We start from the raw sequence: 21,733 nt of genomic DNA, 5'->3' as shown, positions 1-21,733 counted from the left end.
TAATATAGTAATTGAGAATATGTCCCTCCAATTCATGGAGCACTGGAAAAAAAAACAAATATGTGGTGGTAAACAATAATGAACGAAGTTTGGTGCACAGGTAAACAAATGAGGCACGCGACGCCTCTGATTTGACCTCAATATTAACTTGGAGTTTTATGCATAAATTCCATGGAATGCTTCCAGAAATTCCTTTACTGGGATGCTTACTGCTCCGAAAAAAAATCGTTTCTAAAAGTATTGGAAAAGTCGAAAGTCTAAAAATCACTTATCTTCTCTAGTTCTAAGGAAAATGTTCGTGTAAGGACATTTTTTCTATCTCATCATGCAGGCAAAAAGATGGACATAAGTCCAACTTTTTTATAACGAGACAAAAAATGTTCTCAAAAATCTAAAGAAAAAGAATATTGTCATTAATTTTGGACATCTATTTCCAATAATTTTAGGAAAATCAAAGGTGGTAAACTTCCCGCTAAATCTTTCACAAAATTCCTTTGGAATTTTTTTTTAAATTCTACCCCGGGTTATATGAAATTTCCCACCCTATTCCTTTCAACTAGACTCGAAATTACTTCTCATAACTGCCTTAAATTTCTGCTCTGAAGTACTTTAAAAAGGGGAAATGTCTGTAATGTTGGCCTATGGATCTAAGATTGGGCCCATCGTCAAAAATCTGCTATTTATCAATTTTATCTAGATGAACGCGTTATTGGGACGGTACTAATGGATATTTTTGGTTGCTATTGAAAATTTAATCGATTGCTGAATTTATGTATGGGCCCAAATTAGGGACACTTAGGCCAACATTACCTGCATTTCCCCTACTAGTCAGAAATTATTCCAAGGCATTCCTCGAAATTCCGCTCAAATTCTCCATAGGTTCCCCCTGTAACTTTAGTCAGAACTCCAATAGAATTACTTTCTGATCTCCATTGGAATTTGGTTCACACTTCCCATGAAGTGCTTCTCAAAATAACTTCGGGATGTTATCCAGAATTTCATTGGAATTCTCCCAGAATTATCTTTAAAGACTGTTGAAAAAATCTTTGAAAATTCTTAAATTCTCTTCTTAACTTTTGTGGAGTCCACCTTCAAAGTTTCTTGAAATTCTACTCCGAATTTCCTCGGAATTCTCCCAGATAGTTCATTAAAATTCTCTTCGAAATTCCTGTGGCCTTTCCATTTGAATTCTGATCGGATATATAGTTTGAGGTAGGGCAGTACAATTCTTGCCTGATCTCTATTGGTTCGCACTTCCCATGAAATGCTTCTTAAAATTACTTTTGGAAATGCATCCAGAATTTCCTAAGAATTCTCTCAGAATTATCTTCAAAGACTGCTGAAAATTTCTTTGGACATTTTAAAACTTTCCTCTAACCTTTTATGGAGGCAACCTCCAAATTTCCTTGAAATTCTTCTCCAATTTACCTTGAAATTCTTGTCCGAATTACCTCGTAGTTCTCACAGACAGTTCCTTGAAATTCTCTGCAAAATTCCTTACGCTGAAAGGATTTAGTGTAAGGTATTTAGGACAAAAGTTCGATTTGAGGTTTTGGAAACCCGTGTAAAATAAAACTCAGGAACTCTGGAATTTTTCAAAGAGCTTCCTTGGATTTGAATTTACCTTGACGTCTACTTTAAATTAGGAGGTCCTCATTCTTCCTTGGTATCGTACTCTGAACTACCTTGAAAGCATCCTTAGGTTTCACTATACGTTTTCCAGTTCATTTAAAAATGTTTTCAGAATATTGATGAAATTTGAAATACCCTGGAGTTATTGAAACTATGAAATTTTAAACATGATATTTTCACGGGGCCTCAGATAGTCACGGGCGTCTTTATAGCGAGTTTCCAGATATTTTTCAAAGTGTTTTTTTGTGACTTTATATGTGAAGTTAACGAATTTCAGAGTTGGTTGGAAATGCTATCTAACATGGAGTTCTAGCGACTATTCCACAGCCGAAATCTCGTCGAAATACGAGTTAGGTAAAGAAGTGTGCGTTTGACTAATACTGTCGAATTAATGGCCCTTTGCTCATTTTCAACTTCTATTCAATTTTCATACTGCCATACTCAAGCGGAACTATCTACCTACCCCATTTAAAAAAATCATCTCAAATTTTGCCTGTTTGTCTTATTGTTGTGCTCAACTCTTTTTTGATTAATATTTTAATTTTAGTTTAATAAACGTGCACAAATTTCGCAGTAAAATTTGCTTAATTGCTGAGGGTCAAACAGAATTTTCAAAATTCATGATATTTCAGGACTTCCTACAAATCTTCGAATTGCACTAGTTTCATGTCCATTTGGATTATCTTCAGTTTTCGAACTTTCTGGAGTTTTGTGAAGTGGAAAAAGTTTAAGAATTCACAAACTAACGTTTCCTCCGGAAAACTTGGAACACTTTTAGATGAAATATGAGAATAAGTTTGTAGTTATTATCAGATTGCAGATCCGAGACTGTCCTTTTAAAGATCTGGGGTCAAATCAATTGATTTTAATGCCCAATACGTTTCACTCCTAATTTTGATAAATTCAGTTTGTATTCATTCCCGATGCGCTACATGACCAAATTACATGTTCAGAAGACGTAAAATAGGTTGAATCAAAGAGCGGTGCCGGTGGTGTATTGGTAAGCGTGATTACCTCTCACCCCAGCAGGCCTGGGTTCAATCCCAGTCGGCACCGCCGAGATGTTCTGAGGCATAACATCTCTGATCACGTAAGGGAAGTAAAGCCGTTGGTCCCCGGTTCATGAGTTGATGGGTCGATATGTAGGGTCCAGGTGTGGGAGCTGCCTCCTTGGCGTCGGTAGCATTGGTGCTCAGCACGGAAAACAAGATCGACCAAAAACAAACCGAAGAAAAAAAAGAAGTTGAATCAAATGACGTGCACGTCATTTGATTCAACCTAAAGGGTGATACGGTCAAAATTTGGTCAAGGGAAAACGCGTGTAAATCGGTGAAATCGTTTATTTAAAAAATCAAATTAAATTTCTTTTTCAAGTTCAATTAGTATAAAATTCAGGAAAAATATTCAGTTAGGCTTCCGCTTTTCCAAATCCGAATTGCCGGGCCTTACGCTTGACCCCTGCCATCAGATTTTGTACAGCCACCTTGTCCACCTTCTTCGCCGCAGAAAGCCAGTTTGCCTTGAACTGCTGCTCGCCCTTAGCAGTTTTTTTGGTCTTCTTTAGGTTCCGCTTGACAATAGCCCAGTATTTCTCAATTGGGCGGAGCTCTGGCGTGTTGGGAGGGTTCTTGTCCTTGGGAACCACCTGCACGTTGTTGGCGGCGTACCACTCCATGGCCTTTTTACCGTAATGGCAAGATGCCAAATCCGGCCAAAACAGTACGGAACAACCGTGTTTCTTCAGGAAAGGCAGCAGACGTTTATTCAAACACTCTTTCACGTAAATTTCTTGGTTGACAGTCCCGGAAGCTATGAAAATGCTGCTTTTCAAGCCACAGGTACAGATGGCTTGCCAAACCAGATATTTCTTTGCGAACTTTGACAGTTTCATGTGCTTGAAAACATCTGCTACCTTTCCCCTTCCTTTTGCCGTATAAAACTCCTGTCCCGGAAGCTGCTTGTAGTCGGCTTTGACGTAGGTTTCGTCGTCCATTACCACGCAGTCAAACTTCGTCAGCATCGTCGTGTACAGCCTCCGGGATCGCGCTTTGACCGTCGTATTTTGTTTATCATCGCGATTTGGAGTCACTACCTTCTTGTAAGTCGATAGTCCGGCTCGTTTTTTGGCTCGATGCACGGTTGTAGACGATACACCCAGCTTATTTGCGGCATCTCGGAGAGAGAGGTTAGGGTTTCGCTTGAAACTACCGGCAACTCTCTTTGTCGTCTCAGCGGCTTCCGGTTTTCGATTTCCCCCCGATCCAGACTTCCTGGCTGTCGACAAACGTTCCCCAAACACTTTAATTACATTTGTAACGGTTGATTTGGCAACTTTTAGCGATTTTGCCAACTTTGCGTGCGAGTAGCTCGGATTTTCGCGATGCGCGAGCAAAATTTTGATACGCTGCTCTTCTTGCTTGGACGGCATTTTGACAACTGAAGAGTGAATTCCAAAATCAAAATAGGAGCAACATTCTACACACACACACCTTCAAAATGAGGGGTGTTCAGGTTTTTTAAATGCAAAATTGAAAGAAATACGTCAAGTTGATATTGACCAAATTTTGACCGTATCACCCTTTATTTTACGTCCTCTGAACATGTTACTTGGTCATGTAGCGCATCGGGAATGAGTACAATGAATCCTGATGAATGTGGGTGTCTTAGTGGAATACCTGTATAAATAGAAAGAGAGAAGGATTTGTAATTTCCATTTAATTTCACTACCTTATTTGCTTATCCTTGACAGATACGCGTATTTCGTCTACAATGTGCAGACTTCTTCAGTGTCTTGTACTAATACTTGACTCGAGTCTTAGTACAAGACACTGAAGAAGTCTGCACATTGTAGACGAAATACGCGTATCTGTCAAGGATAAACAAATTAGGTAGTGGAATTAAATGGAAATACCAAATCTCTCTTTATACTAAGTGTGTAGCTAAGCTTATAATTAAATTTATAAATTTATAACTATTCAATTCTTTATTCGATATCTGATTGAACTGAATTCGTTTCATTTTGTAAATTTGAAAAAAATCTCTTATGTAATAAGTGCACGGCTCCCAACCAAAAAGTGATTGTTGGATTGCTCAAGTGAAATGAATTCATATTTAACTATGTTCAACAATTGTTTAAATTCAAGCGTTTTACACATTAAAATGTTAAGCTCCACTGATTACTTTGTTTTAATTTTCAGGTGAAAACACAGATCGCCATAGAATGCTCCCATCATTGCCACTCCTCCTCCCTGATGTTCTACAGTTATCGAACTGAATTCATTTTTTTCTGAATTCTATACACTCGTGACGTTAATGCAAACATCATAAACACCAGGAATTTCTCATCGACTGCGTCGTCGTAAATGTAATCATTTAAAATGCACGGTCGTCCCCCCGGACGACAATTTCATCGCCGTCGTTACAATTGTCATTCGGTCGGCTGGATAATGTGTGACATTGTTCAGACACTACATGGCTCTTCGTCACGATGCTCTCAGTAGTTGCTGGGAATGTGCGCGCTAAAAGTGAGTCTGGCAAAATGGAATGTGGCTTTTGCGGTGGTGGTGACAAGGTAGCTGAATGTGGTCTGACCATTTTCCACCAGGGGCAGAGGTTGGCGAAACTATGGATGTCATTCGGAGTGGTTTTCCAAGTGCCGTTAATGGGAGGAAAATATGTAGCGTAGATCAGCGGTTCCATACGCTACTCGCGTTGGGATGATCATCGGGAAACTTTTGTCAATTTGCGGTTTGAGTCGGCAGTTTAAGGTCAGCTCACAGCAGCAGCAGCAGCAGCAGCAGCAGTAGGGAAAGCGTTTCAACTGTGATTTAGAAACCACCATTAGCGGTTTCATGAATCGGTTTTCGCTCAGCGGGTAAGCAGCCGGAAGTAGGTCATGCCGCATTGAATCCGGCATGCTGGTTAGATTGGCATTTTTACCAGGTCTGATTGGATTGAATCGTCGGTTTGAAATGTTTCATGAATGAGTTAAGAAATTCTAGGATGAAAGAGGAATGCGATTCAAATGTTGGTCAAATTGATATTTCTCGATGCATGTTTGAAGATGTGTTAATAGACTAAGATCTCCCAGAAGATTCTAATTATTACAATACTTTTCATAATAACCCACGATGCATTTGTTAGAATAACATATAACAAAAAAAAATCGCATTCCCCACTATTAGAAGACGGAGACATTTCCCGTTAGATTGACGCTATTTTAAATTATTCTAACTTTCATAGAGATCTCTAAACTTTTGAAAATATCTCATGATTGTGGAAGTGAAGTTCTTTGAACTACCCTGACATTCTGTGAACTTTACTGGATCTCAGAAAATCCTGAGGGCGCCGATTGCGATTGAACCCAGGTCCTTCGAAGTGAGAGGCAGTCAGTCAAAATTCTCTAATATTCATGGATCCCTCCTGAAGATCCCATAATTTTTCTGCAATTTTTGGAAAATCATGAAGTAGTCAGAATACCCTAAAAACATTTTCAATCTCCCTGAAGCTAGGAGAATCGCTCTGAGGATCTTCCCTGCTTTTCTTGAAACTTTTTTTTAGTCCTTGAAATTCTCCTGAACTTTTGAAACTGTACTTCCTGAAAATTCTCTGATCTTCAGGCTGTTGTTAAATGTATTTCAACAATGCTTTTAATCCATTCAGAAAGTCTTAGTAACAAGCTGGACTCGAAAAATTGGAGGCAAATTTTCGTGAACTGCATTTTTGTACAACTCTTCCCAACTTTCAACGAGAAACGTAGGATCAGGAAGACGAGAAGTATGATTTCAAACCTTTAATCGGACTAATTTGTTCCCTAAAGAACCATTCCAACGATATAAGCGTTAACCGGCTAAATCAAAACAACCTCAACTACAAACTCCACTCTCCTTGAATTGACCGACAATGCTTCGATACCAATAATCATCACCCTATCATTCTTAATCTCATCAAACCACACAAACAAACCACCCTTAAGCCATTAAACAAAGTTTCCCTCCATTCATCTGACCTGCCAAACATGACTTCTTGGTTCTTGGTTTCTTCCAGTCCTAGCTTTAATATGCAAATCTTCCTTCCGTTCGAGAATCCTACATTAGTGTGGCTACCGAGTACCATAGAACCGAGCGCTCGTGAGCAGTGTGAGCTTAATGCGGATTAAAGAGTAATTGACCGTTTAAATTATTTTGCATGGAAGTTGTGCATCCATGCTTTTTTTTGCACCCTATCCGGAACGCATTTAACCGACCGTTGGAACAGTCCAAGTGGCCACATCCCGCTTCATGGAGGCTAGATTCGGTACACACGCTCTCTTTATGTTTGTGTACCCTAGAAAAGCGGCAGTCAGTGGGGGAGGAGGCACGAAAAAGATTGAATTATACAGAGCATAACGCAGAGTCTATTCATACTGCTTCTGCTACCATTCTGCAGCACTCTTTGGAGCCACATATAATGTCTCATTCAACAGTTATGTGCTTGGCGAGCTGAAGCAAGTCCGCCTCCTACACGGACAAGTCTACTGGGTACTTGCTTGCTCACATCGCACAGACTCGTCCCTGAAAAATCCAACCCCGGAGAAAGGGAAAGTTTTCGGGCGTCGTCTAAGACTGACGCCTGAATGAGGAGAGGGTGAAGCCAACCCACAAGAACTGTGACTTGTAGTTTGCGATTCACGCAGTACTACTTTCACTTGAAAGTTTTTCAAGTAGCCTCCCGGAAAGGTTGACTTTTTTTCTCTTGAAAATGCTGCTGGTGGTGCTATTGGGAGTGACACATAGAAACTGGATTGCATTCGTAGGTGGGCGCTGTACTGAAGAATCTGGTTCACGCAAAAGGAAGGTGGGTTTTTAATCTAGCTTCATTTTGTGGAAGTGGCTTTCAACAAAGTTGAAGGAGAGAACACGTAATTGGATGCTGGAAATGGAATTGCTGCTTTAGATTTGTTTTGCTGAAATCTCCCAATTAGTGATGAATCTGATTGCAGAGAATTGCATATTTATGTGAGAGATAATCCTTCTTGAGTAAATGGTGTGCTGTATTGAATATTGACTTTGGACGGTTTCTGATAATCTCGCCTTATCTCTTATTCCGATGTTAGATAACAGTGGGTTTGGTATAGAGCCAGATAGAATACTGTGATTCTTCGGGTTATTAATTTTCAAGCTAACTCGGATTTTACCGAAGAATTTAGATTCTCTCAAGAAAATAGAATGGAATTTCAGAACATAGTTCATTGATAATGATAATTTGATTTCAAAAAAATTTCAATAAATATTCTAAAATAATTCTAACAGGAATTCCACGGCAAAAACTTCAAAGGAAAACTGACAAGCAATCCAATCAAATCATGATAAGAAATCAAAGGGAATCTGAATCTGAGGATAGTTGCATAGCCATAGGGGTTTGAAGCAGACTTACAATTCTGAGGATAGTTTCAAGGGAAGTACGAGGATAATTCCTAGAGAATTCTAAGGAGAAAATCAAAGAACTGGTAGGAGAATTCTTATTCTAATTAAGAGATTTGAGGAAAATTCCAAGGGAATGCTTGGGAACGGTTCGAGAATGCTGAAGATAATTCCTACGAAATTTTCAAGAGAATTAGATTGAATCTCTGAGAGCATTCAAAAGAAATTTGGAAGAATAGGGATAATGTCTCTAATGTCGGCTAAGTGTCCCATACATAAATTTAGAAGGCACGAAATTTTTGACATTTTTTCACAATTACAATTATTATTATTATGTCCAGATGACGCATTTGTCTAGGACAATTTGAGGATGAGAATTACATCGTTAGGGTGAAAGATATACTTAGGCACCATGCATAAATTACGTAGCATAGTTTTGACCAGTTTTAAATCTCCTCTCCTTTCGTAGTTTACTTTGCTATACATATTATTTTCATTATTAATCTAGTGCCAATCATCGACGGACATCAATTGCCATCCATTGACGGAAATCAAATGTGCAGGAAGGCAGCTTCCACACCTGTGTAGGATATCGCACCCATTCATACACGCATGGGCCGGGACCAACGGCTTTACTTTCCTCCCGAAGGAAGACGTGATCAGAGATTTTTATGCCTCAAAAAAAGCCTACCGATCTCGGCGGGGATTGAACCCAGACCCATTTGGGTGAGAAAGCAGTCACGCTTACCACTAGACCACCTGCGCCAACTACTTTGCTATATATGATCGGTAACAACTTCTGAATCCCCACCATCCCTCCTCAAGTGCTTAGTCATTAAAATATGTTTCCTTAGAGAGTTCTGAGGAATATTGCAAGGCAATATCAGGGTGTCGACTCAGTGAAGAAAACAAAATTCCCAACAAAAACAAAAAATGCAGTTCAAGCAGTAACCGCGATGTTACTATGATTGAAAACAACGTGTAAAGGAAACTGCAACAATTTCGATATAAATCTAAAAAAAAGGCTTGCCTTAATCTCTTAAAGTTTTCAGCAAGTTCATGATCCGTTTCTTACTTTGATTTACTCACTGATACGAGAAGAGGTCCTTCGCATGGCAATTTTCTTACCATTAAGTTCTTTTCTGACTGCTTCCAAACTAAACCCTAGGGGCAGAAATTCATCCAGATCTCCTCTATGTTCATGGTGGCCAGCAAATCTCGATTAGCAATTTCTCGGTTTTTTCGCGTTTTTCTCCATGAATTTTGGAAATTTTCCCGGATTAGCGATATACATTTGAATTAAACTAACGGATTGTGATCGAGCCGATGGTTGAATGGCTCATTTCTAAGACAGCAAAATTAACCACTTCATTCGAGCAGATAAAATGACGTTTACTACCATTCGAACTTTGAAACGTAACATTATTTTTAAATTTTTTCTTCCAGAACCTCGAGAAAAGTAGCCAACATTTGTGCGTTTCATAAAAAAAATAGTTGGTCCAGTTTTGTGAAATCACTGGTAGAAAGTCAAGCCAAACTGCTTGACAAAATGGCTTTTATTTGATTGAAAATTCTTTTCAGAATTATTCAAAAATAAAGTTGGAATTCTCTCTAGAAGTCCCTTCATAATTTATTTACACCAGTCCAGATATTCTTTGTAGGACACTGCGCAACACTATTAAAGTTCATTCTTAGATTCTCTTCGAATTTTAAACTTTTTCCAAGAATTCACATGAGATTCCATTTTTTTTAAATTTGCTAGAAATTCTCCGTAGAATTCCCATGTAATTCACCTCAGATTCTCTGGCCTATTAGCTTTTGTGGACAAACACTATCGGACAGGGGAAATTCTCCCGCCGAGAATTGTCTTGCAATTTTTCTCAGAATTATCATGGAGATCTCCTCTAAATTCTTCTGGAAATTGCATGAAATTCTCATTCAAATCCTCTAGAAATTCCATTCTTCAGACTTTCCTTATGGATCTTTGCAGAATTATTTTGGAATTGTACTCTCAAAATTCGATTCCCTTGGTATTTTTCACGAATCCTGGAATGCTCTTCACTCTTAGGAGTTCTAGTAAAAACTCTCTTACAGGTTTTCCTAAAGCTCCCTGTAAAATCTAGGTAAAGCTGGAATTTGGGCGTAACAGCTTTTTGTAAACAATGACTTCTCTCGAAGATTTCTAGGATTTCAAGGCACGCCACCTAAACTAACATAACCGTCGGGGAGGGGTAGACTTCCCCTACCCGATGGTTATGTTGATTTGCGTTGGCGAGCCTTGACTATATAGGAATCATCGAAGGAAGTCATTATTTACGAAAGCTGTTACGCCCACGGAGACGAACGAAAGACTCCTTAATAAAGATAACTAACAAACTAACTGTTACGCCCTAATTTCAGCTCTATCTAGATTTTACAGGGAGGTTCCAGCTTATGGACCTTCTCCAAATGGTTCTGCCGAAATCGGCCGCCCGGAACAAGCACTGCAGAGCCATTTGGAAAAGGTCCATAAGCTGGAACCACCGAAAGTGGGTAAGCAGGCCAGTTTCATTCCGTTCGGCACGGCAGTCGAGCAGCTGTGCGAACACTTGGAGGCGGCGGAACTCAAACAGCACCTGATAAATCCTCTGCTAATTCAAGATTTGGTTGAAAAGCTCCCAGATAACGAAAAGCGCGAGTGGGTGCGCTTCAAGCGAGGGAAAAAGAAGGTAACCCTAAGGACCTTCACCGATTTCCTCTCCGAAATAGTCTCGGAGGCCTGCGAAGCGAATGTCAGCATGGACTACAAGTCAACGGGAAAGTTCAGCAGCGACAACCTTTCGGGAAAAGCGGAGAAGGGTGCGGTGTTTAACAACAGCGAAGCTGAGAATCGTCAGTCGTGCGTTGGAGAACGAAGGAATCTAAAGCCGTGCAGGACGTGTCAGCGTACAGACCATCGGTTGCGGTATTTTCAGGATTTCAAGAACCTGATGAAGGTTGTGGATCGCTGGAAGCTGTGCCACGTGTGTCTGAACGAACACGGTTCGGCGCAGTTTAAGTTCATGCTGCGATGCAACGTTGGAGAATGCAGACAACCTCACAATTATCTTCTGCATCCGATCGACGGTGCAATTGGTACGACAGTGCACATTCGCACAAACAACGTCATGACTTTGTTCCGAATGATACCGATTAGTCTTCACTGCGGTGAAAAATCTTTCACTGTGTTGGCTTTCCTGGATGAAGGTGCATCGGTGACTCTGGTGGAAAGGAACATGGCGGATCGCTTGGAAGCAGTCGGAGTCCACGAGAAACTCACCATAAAGTGGACGGCCGACATTGCTAAAGTAGAGAAGGAGTCAAAAGGGATAAATGTGTGGGTCTCGGCTGTTGATGCGTATGAAAAACTTCTTCTGAAGACGGTCCACACTGTCGAAAAGCTAATGTTGCCTACACAAGCTTTGGATGCAAAGGAGCTTTTGCGGCAGTATAAACATATGCGAGGATTGCCCATCTCCTCGTATGACGGACTGCCGGAAATACTCATCGGGTTGAACAACATCCACTCGTTCGCTCCGATTGAAGCAAAGCTCGGTGCAGTGGTTGATCCGATAGTCGTGCGGTGCAAGCTCGGATGGACGGTCTACGGACCGAAGCAAGCGAACGCTGTCGAAGCGAGCAGCGAATATCTTGGAATCCACCAGGAAGTGACAAACGAAGACCTTCATAAGCTGCTGAAGGCACACTACGCACTGGAAGAATCGGTCGTTGGCGTACCGCAGGAGTCTGCTGAGGATGAGAGAGCTCGCAAGATTCTCGAGAAGACCACGAGACGAATTGGTGACCGCTTCGAGACCGGGCTACTGTGGAAGACGGACGATCCAAGGTTCCCGGAGGCTGAAGCAGTTGGAGAAGAAGCTAGAGAAGAATCCGGAGCTTCACGTGAACGTTTGCAAGCAGATCGATGAGTATCAGGAGAAGGGGTATGCGCACTTTGTTACTCCGGAGGAGCTTGTCGGAACGGAACCCGATAAGGTATGGTAACTTCAACTAAACGTGGTACTGAACCCCAAAAAACCAGGTAAGGTACGACTCGTGTAGGATGCTGCGGCAACGGTGCAAGGTATCTCCCTGAATTCACAGCTGTTAAAAGGGCCTGACATGCTTGTGCCGCTAGTGACTGTAGTCGTTGGGTTTCGGGAATACAGAATTGCTGTGTAAATGTATCACCAGATGATTACGGAGATGAACTAGCCATAGGCTAAAAATCTCCTTAATAAAGAACCAAAAAAAATTGGTTTGGTATCTGAAATTTTAGTTCAGTCCAAGCGTCTTGAAATCGTATTGTTTTCGAAGGGATGACAAGGAATATGTTTCCAAATCCGTCATCTTTCAGTTTTGATCATCGTGACTTCTAATTGCCAGTTTTTTTTTCGGTTTTCCTGCTTCACTGATCACTCTGTATTTTACATATAACCACATTATATTTATTTTATCTTAAGCACATTTTAAAACTCAACTACGCAAGAAAATTATTCCGGATAATACGCTTAACCAAAAACTAATTCACCTGCGGATTCTTCCAGTGGAAAATCGTAAAAACTGTGCTTTCACCTCCAAAATTCTGTAAGTTAGTACCATCTAAATCGGAATAGCAGCAACATTACAATACTAAAAATTTACTGAGAAGCTAATTTTACGAGCTAACCAGGTTTCTTATGAAGTCCTAGTATACTCAATAAAACCACTCTATGCTCTCAAGACAATGCTTGTCTACCTATATTTGAATCATTATTCAATCATAAAAGTGTTACTCCAAGCAATCAAACAAAATTCCTTCCAAACAAGACCATTATCCTAAATTTGTATTTAGTTAGTTCCCTGAGTTAATCAAGCTGTTAAGAACACATTTTGAATTTGTTTGAACGTGTAAACCATGCCATTCAAATGACTTGATCAACTCACTCGAATTGAAAAAAGTTCATCCAGACTCAATGTTCAAGCCAATTGAATTGAACTGACTTGATCAACCTTGTCTAAACTCAGCTTAACTCTTTACCATTCTTGCATTCACTCAAAGGTGCTCAAGGGATGGATTTTTGTTGAACACAGCTAGATCGAGCAAACGCACCAAGCTATTCGAAGGTTAAATTTTGTTAGACGCATAGTAGTTACATATTAAGAGATGCACATACCCATTAGCAGCTTAAATATTGCAACAACTTACAACGTCTAGCGTCTACTATAATTGATTTTTATCTTAGTTCATCTCAGCAATGTGACAACACCCAGCGGTGGCTGAATTTACAATAGGCTCAAATTCATCGAAATACCCTTTTAGTTGAGTAGCTTTTGCTCAACTTTGAACAATGCATCAAGCATTAAACAATCGCAAGTTCGCAACTCTATTTAAAATTTAAAATGACAAACTATCGTCAAGTTACACCGCATAATCAGGTTGTTTGAAACTAGCAAAGTCAGTCATACATATGTATGAGTTTCTGTTATAAAGAAATATTTCCCTGAGTTTATTTCCCTGAGATTAAATTCCCTGATATTCCCTGATTTTCCAGGTTTTTGACGTAGGATTACGTCTTTCAGCAACATATTGGTGCAATTTCAAAAAACCAAAATCGACCGCATTTCGAAAAGTGGTCAGGTTTTGACCACATATAACTCTGTCAAGAAATTCCTGAAATCAATTTTCGCATTTTTTATTATCTTTGAATAAACCAAAAATTTCGTGCGTTTTGTGCACAAAAATGCGTAATTTTGTTTTCAGAAAACTAGGTCTTTCCGTGATGAGAAAAAGTGCTATCCCTAACGCAGTCGCTGAATACTGATAATCGTAATATCGTAATCTACGTCTAATCTACGATCGTGTCTTGGATAGAACCTATTACTTTTTCAGATAGTTGACACCCTGAATTTCGAAGAGAATTATGCAGAAATTCTTGTGAGAATGAATCGGGAAATAATTGTATTGTAAATCACAAAAATTCTCTTAAGTTTGGAGAATATTCGAGGAAATACTGAAGAGAATTCTTGGGAAACTTTGATAAGTACTCTGAGTAAATTGTACGATAATTCAAATGGAATTATTGCAAAATCTAAAATAAAAGAACCTGTGAAGACCTCCAACGAATTTTCAACGATAATTCAGAAACAGTAAAAATTTCCTCACGATTTCTTTTTTTTTTTCCTTTGGTTTGTTTTTTCCGTCGATCTTGTTTTCCGTGCTGAGCACCAATGCTACCGACGTGCCAGGAAGGCAGCTCCCACACCTGGACCCTACTTATCGACCCAACGACTTTACTTCCCATCCGAAGGAAGGCGTGATCAGAGATGTCCCAGAGAACATCCCGGCGGCGCCGACTGGGATTGAACCCAGGCCTGCTGGGGTGAGAGGTAATCACGCTTACCACTACACCACCGGCGCCGTTAACTTCACGATTTTGTGAATTGCAATTTCTTTTGACACTATGTTACTTTGACTATTTTTTTTTTAGTATTACTTCTGCTTGAAGTCAACGATTTACATAGTTGAAGATGCTAAAGTATAGAGTTAGTTCCGTTAGAGTACGGCAGTATGAAATTGTATATATAGAGAGTAGAGAGCGAGCAAGGAAAACTTTTATGAATGAAGGTACAAATCGGTTTGATCATCTCTCTTTACCGAACTCCCCCGTTGGAGAGTGATGGTGAGGGGTATTCCCTTCGCCACCACTGGCAAAAAGAATATTCTGTTACTGAAACTTGAGCGATATCATAAGCCGCTGAAACCGTCCTGTCTCTCATTAAATGCCTCATAAGTCGTGGTAGTCTTCTGCAAATGATCCTGTGTCATGAACGAAACACATTCTAAGCAGACAATGGATTCACTTTGGAATTACTTTTCCATAATATGGCTCTCCCCTCCTAATTTCAGTTTCGCATCTCTCCCTAACAATAATCGAACCATTGATCACACATATGGAACCATGGCGATACGCCAAAATGACTCGCCTATCGTACATTCCTTCCGAAATCGGCAATGCAAAATTTCGCACAGCTGTCCCCATTTCCACGGTCAATGGAACAAACGGTTAAACTTTTATGCCCATTTGTGCCGTGTTTTTCCTCTTACGTGCCAATCATTAGTTGTTCACACCCATTTCCCTTTCGGAAACACAGCAGGAAACAGTCATTCACCCATGTTCCATTCCAGCAGCCAAATAAAAATCGGCCAAAAATACAAAAGGCATGATGTGACAATTTTGGTGTAGCGGACAACAATCACCAAAGAAAACAGCAACGTGAAGTTCAGTCTTTTCGGTGATTGATTGTCGTCTGTGCTGTTGCTTATATGTAGAATGATGGACGGTGAACCGAGCGACAACAAAGTGCCAACTTTTAGGCCGGACTGCGCTTAGATGATTTCACAGAAGAGATAAGTTTGGTCAGTTGATTGAAGGCGGTAAGCTTTTCTTTTTGTGGAGTGGAAGTTCGGTGTTTTTAGTGTGAATTGCTGTACCACTCCTTGATGTGTCAAGGAAGGGTTTTTCGTTACGATGAATTCAGGGAAATGAACGACTTGTATTATTGGGGACACGGTATGGTAGATAACCCTCAATGTGGACGCTGGAAAAGCAGAGCTTGAATACACAGCAAAAGACGGTGACTAACCTTCAAAATACAGCACAGGATATTGAGGTAGTCGAACACGCACACGAGAAATTTGCTGTGGTTGTTGGAGCGTCTATGTGTGCGTGCCAGCTAATCCTACTTGATGAATCCGGGTTGTTTTGCTCGTGACAGCTGATTGATGTCGGTGCAGCAGGTTATCCCTTCTAGCTGCTCTTCTTTGATTAAACTTGGTATTCTCTGCACAATACTAGTGAAACGTTGCTCCTTTCTTTGAACTTTAATTCTTCTGGTAGTAGTGGTAGATTAATGATTTTCACTGCTCTTCACACGGTTTGTGCAAAGCATGCCTCAACAAGTTCACTTTACCTCTTTACGATGATTTCACACTCACAACAAACCCCAAACACGTCGAGCGGTGAAGGTCTTAACGGCCGCTCACACTAAACACAATCGAAGCTGTATGAATGGCTGTTGCTGCTGTTATTCGATTCAAATACACAGAACCACCCCTCGACCAAAAGAAAACAAGCACCGACCCAAACACGATTCCCGAAGTGGCTCGCTTGAATTAATTCCAATCGAAATTTCAATCAATTTAATCACATTTATTTTCCATGCTCTTCCTTTTTCCTGATCAGCACCGACTGAGTATACACTTCGATATTTATTTAATTTCTTTTGCAGAATAATTTCAAACACATGCTTTTTCTACACATGTTTGTGCATTCGTGTGTATGGTGGAATTTAATTGAACGGTACACTCATGAATTTCATAGGCTCTTTCTATTCACTTTTCACATCGATTAAATCTCATAGAAGTGGATAGCTGCTCCTGAAAGCAAAGCAAGGTAAAGAACACCCATTGCATTCCCTCCCGTTGATCTGGGTCTGCCTATATTTGTCGAAGAACGCCACGATACGGGTTCTCTGACATGATTCAAGGCAGATCACTCGCAATGCATGACGCGACTTTGGCTGCCGTCGTCGTCGTCGTCGACTGGCATCAAGTTTTTCTGTTTTCTTTTGTTGCTCGCCGTTCTTTCTCACATGGAGCGATCTCACAAACACATTACGAAAGGAGCTGTGCGTACAACATCACACATACGACCGTATATATCATATTTCGCTCATTGTCGATGCTCTGAAGACGCATTTTTGCTTGTTGCCGCTGGAAGTGAGCCCTGTTTTTTTTTTGCCGTTCGATGTTTGGTGGATGGATTAAATGGCTTATTGGATGTGATTCTTGTTTGAAAGTTGTTTACGTGGATGAGTGCAGGTAGGTATTATCAAGACACAAATTGCCCAAGGATCAAAATTGAACAGCTTGCCGCAGCTGCTGCTGGTACGTGTTTTTTTATTAATCGATAATCATCTTAAAGGCATACAATGCCTTGAAACCCGGTAGTTTTCGAACTGTCTGTCTCAACTTAGTGTTCTTGAAGCACTTTTACAATTAATTTAGCTTTATTTAGGAGGCTTTCAGCCTTAGGCTGGTTCGCCTCCAATACACTTTTACAATGAAAGCCTTATACACTTAAAAAATTTATCACATATCTAACGGATGAAATCCATGTGAATTTCACATAGCTTTCCTGTGATAACATAGCAGCAAATCGCACCACAAAATCACATGAATATTATGAGGCCGATGAAATTCATTTGCAAAATCACATAAATTTAATGGAATCGCATAAATGTTATGTGAAATTCAGATGAATTCCATTAATTTTGATAATGGATGAAACCGAAACGTGAATTTGGAATGCACAAACTCAATGTCCCAGAAAGTCAAATAGATTGGCAAATGGCAAGTATTTCTAGACCGGACCGGGAATCTAACCCTCTCTTCCCGGCTTGTTAATATCACGCCTTAACTGACTAGGTTAGGTAAGGCCTTTTTCTTCGTGAACATGCTCATAATGAAAATGAATATGCCATTATCTTTATCAAAATGCACAAAGTTCACAGATTCTGAAATATAATTATTATATTAAACTCAAAATGGGCTTAACATTGAGTTTTATTAAGTATATAATAAAAAATATCTCTCTGTAAAAAAAAATCAGATGTGTTCGTGAGAGAAACTCAGCACGCAGCGGTCTACAATCTACAATATTTTAGAGCGGTTTTCCAAAAAAAACACTTATAATAAAAAAACGAATTCACCATGATTTTCACTATTGAATTTCGAGTACATTTAATTTATTGTTAAATTGTTGTACCGGAGGAAGCATAAATCTCTATTTTTAACGATACAATGCTAAAACAATTGCCAATGACTTTTTTGCTATAAATTTCTGAAATACCATGATTTTCATTGTTGTGAACCATGAATTTCATTGTGATTTCATGGTAAACGACAAAAATATCCAATGTTTTGACAGTAAACATCATTAAGAAAACCCCGGAAAAGGAAACGCTTTTTGCAATTGAAAATAATACGTTTTATTACAAACCTCTTAAAAATTGTGATGACTTCTAGGGGTACACCGTTTAAGGGAATATTCTGTCACACGGCCATTGACAGCAAACCAAATACAAACATAAGTTCAGTTTACTCGTAAATCGCAAAAAGTGCAGCAAGTAAATTTTTCCATAGTTTTTCCAGGAATAAATTCCCGAATATGAGAAAATCCAAGATTGGATTCACTCAGTCTATAGGTACTTCTTCTGGACTTAGTAGAATTTTCATCAATCTTCCACATTTTTCGGTAGATTTTTGAGGTTTTCCACAGGAAAACATGATGCAAACTTACTCATCGCTGAGTTCCTGTACTTTTTGCGATATGAGTAAACTGAACTCAAATTTGGATCGATTTCACTGGCCGTACAAGACTTAAAAACGGCTGCCTGACAGAATTGCTGATGTATTTTCTTAAGAAGCTGAATCAATTTCTACACTGTCAATGAGAGTCGAATTTGACTCATAATTGAGATGTAAAAGTCTCCTCGATTTTCCAGGTAAAATTTCATGAATATGAGGAAAATCAAGAGATATTTCACTCAGTTTACTAGTACACTTCTAGACGGAATAAAATTTTGGTCTATTATCCTCATATTCAAGCATTATATTCAGAAAGTGAGGAAAATTTTACTCACTCACTGCCTTGGTTATTGCAATTTTATGTTGTATTTGACTCAGCTGCTGAGCTACTTTCATCGACCGTATAATCAAATATAAAAGCCTCTCAAATTTGGACGAACATTTGAAGAGGCCAATGTGTGACAAAAATTGCTTAAAACGTCGATATCTCACGAATTACAACACACTCACACAAACTAACTACACTTTCTGATAGAGCAAACATCTTCTAACAGATGCTACTGTTGGTTTGTTAGGATGAGGCTTAGTCCTCACGAAATCGACATTTCATGTTTTACTTTGGCACAAGTTAATAGAAGCATCACATATGAGTGTAATAAATAGCGCGTAAATGCAGACCATTCACTTTCTTCAGAAAAATATTTGCATAAATGCAAATACTGAACGTTTCTTATCATAATAAATATATTTTTGACAAGTGCAAACTTATGGTCACCATACTTTTCATTAATCTAGATCAGGAGTGACGCCGTTTACATCGTAAGCAACTCTGCGTTAATGTCATTAACTACCCTGCTGTAGATGCAGGAACATTTCGATACCTTCCCAAATAAGATAAAGGGCCAAAATTTGTAGAAAAGCACCGCCATCCAACCTATCTTAAAAATGACTGAAATTATGATCACCGAATACATTAATTAACCACAATTATGAAACGCGATTTATGCGACTTCCGGAAAAAAAAGGTTTTACTTCAGACGTTGCTTAAATTCTTGGAAGCAAGTCCTCATTTCAAGTAAAACAGACTTCACTCGCTTGAAAATATAGAATGAATAGAAATCTTGAGTAATGGATTGTTTTCCATATACCTATGCATTTATTTAATTTATTGGATATCCATTCGACTTTCCAAAAAAAAAAGGTTTAATCGGTGTTGGAACGTATTCATACATTTTTCTTCAGATCACCAACATTGTATACCGTTTTTATATCCATATTTATGTTTAACTCGATTGCAAAATTAATAGAATCTACGATATATTGAGATTTGTTTTCGTTTTAAATGGTGGTCACAGATGGTTTTCTTTTGATTTTTTTAATACAACACATTTCGCAATATGTAATGCAAAATAGTCATAATAATTATTGCATCTAAGTCCATGTACTTAGAATACCTAATATAACCAACCAATCTATCTTAAAGTCTATCTTTTCATGTTTTTATCGATGTCATCAAAAATGCTTGGTATCGCCAGAATTATTCCTATGAGTTCACTTCTTCCTGATCCTGATTGCAAAAACCAATTCTGATGTCATTATCAGCCAATCTGCGTTAATTTGTTGACCTACTCAAAAGTCAACTGATTCATCCCGCTTAACCTTCTATATGAGAGCTGCCTTCACTTGAGATTTTTCAGCCAGAAAACCAACTTTACTCTGCACAAGATAATCACATAATTCTTCCGTAATAACTTCTCTTGAAGTTTCATACATGGGTGAATTTATCATCAGCAATTTTGTTGTGATCCAAAATTAGAAAGCGCGTCGTCTGGGAAATGTAGCTCTGGTTCACAAAGACGGATATGTACATCTCTTTTCCAACGTCAAGCAGCTCCTTAACGCAAGTTAGATTGCTTCCAAAGTTGTTTCTCAAGGAGCATTTTTTTCGTTCCTTTCTTCAACCACTTTCACCCGTTCCCCCACACTGTTTGTTCAACAGTGTTTGTAAATCCATCCACCAAAATACCACACAGCTCTTCTAGCGCTCTAGGTGAGCACGGTACACCATTATCCAAAACAGCAAAGCAACAAAGTAGAACATCGAAAATAATAAACTCCACCACTTCAGCGGCAACCAATCGACCGGCATCATCGTGATACAAGCAATCATAATAACAATAACAACATAACGATACACGCACGCACAGTTCACTTCTTCCGACTTGGATTCCGAAATAATGTAGATCTCTTCGCTTCCGACGAAGCCGGCCAACCGACCTGCCAATGTTGCACAAATTCACACTTCTCTTCCAATTCGATTTATTCTAATTCCCCAAATGACCGTATCAACGATGGGGGCGGCAACTGTGGCCTTCGGCCAAACACTCGCGCGCGTTTGCTCCGAAACTGAATTTCCGATCGAACCCGGAATTCATTTATGATTTAATCAATTATTGAATTATTTTCATTCTCTTTAACTCCTCGCAACCCACAACGGTGAAGGCAGAGGCTTTGCGATCCCGTCGGACATATTTAGGCTAAGCACGGCGGCTCGACGGCGGAATGCACCACAACTCCATTTTTGCTGGTGCTGCAACAAAACGCCAGTCGCGGGATTGCTGCAGCGGCAGGCCTCTGCTCATACCCACACACGAAAGATAGCACAGCACGGCCGTACCTACGACGACGGTAAGGATTGCGACACGCGACGAACGATGACGACGACGAAGAAACAGGAATAATAAAATACCTTGGAGGGCCTGGTGTATTAGTGGGCCTCACCACTCCTCACACGCAACTGCACCACTTCTCTCACCTTGCGTGTGGCTTTAACACAGTCTCTATATGCACTAGTCAACCGAACGCGCGTTTCCGTATAGACTCCCGTAAATTCACGACACTGTCACTCGGCCGAAAGCACGCGGCGAACTAAACGAAGGGCAGCAAGACAGCAATCGATGCAGCTCACATCAGCTCCAGCGAAGAGTTTATGGTTGGTTCTCGTGCGTGTGAGAAGGCGAAATCTGTGAGAAGTGAGCTGTGCTCCATAAATCGCGGACAAAGTGAGAATTCACCAGCTGCGCTTTTCGCTCTCTCGGCGCTACAACGAATGATTGGAATCAAAACAGAGCAGATGATAACACCACTACACACAGGACTCGTTCTATCCAGGCAATAAGTTGAGGTTCACTCTTGCATTTGGTAAGTAGAGCATAATTCTGTGATAATATTCTTCTACCACGGCGGAAACTGCACCCTCCAAAACTTAATTCTCCTCTACCAGGGGAACAGTTTAAAGAGACGTTAATAAACGGAAGCATTCTCCAAAATC

At 39.8% G+C, this 21,733-nt stretch overlaps 1 long non-coding RNA gene across 5 annotated transcripts in view; it reads right to left on the bottom strand.

The window, feature by feature from the left end:
• LOC135707044 (uncharacterized) overlaps nucleotides 1-21,316 on the bottom strand; it is a 268,313-nt gene extending 246,997 nt beyond the window's left edge. For 2 of the 5 annotated variants that reach the window (XR_010518201.1, XR_010518203.1), the window contains exons 1-2: nucleotides 21,152-21,316; nucleotides 15,678-16,470 (exon numbers count right to left, since the gene is read on the bottom strand). This is a non-coding gene — a long non-coding RNA (uncharacterized LOC135707044). Of the gene's footprint in view, nucleotides 1-15,677; nucleotides 16,471-20,607 lie in introns of all 5 variants that reach the window. The other 3 variants (XR_010518202.1, XR_010518204.1, XR_010518205.1) reach the window with 3 other exon arrangements.
• Between the last annotated feature and the right edge of the window lie 417 nt (nucleotides 21,317-21,733).

Source organism: Ochlerotatus camptorhynchus, unplaced genomic scaffold, assembly GCF_037179485.1.
Source record: "Ochlerotatus camptorhynchus isolate MF236.1 unplaced genomic scaffold, CSIRO-AGI_Acam_v1.1 ptg000302l, whole genome shotgun sequence".
In the NCBI taxonomy this organism is placed as follows: Eukaryota; Metazoa; Arthropoda; class Insecta; order Diptera; family Culicidae; genus Ochlerotatus; species Ochlerotatus camptorhynchus.
This window is presented reverse-complemented; position numbering and strand designations above follow the sequence as displayed.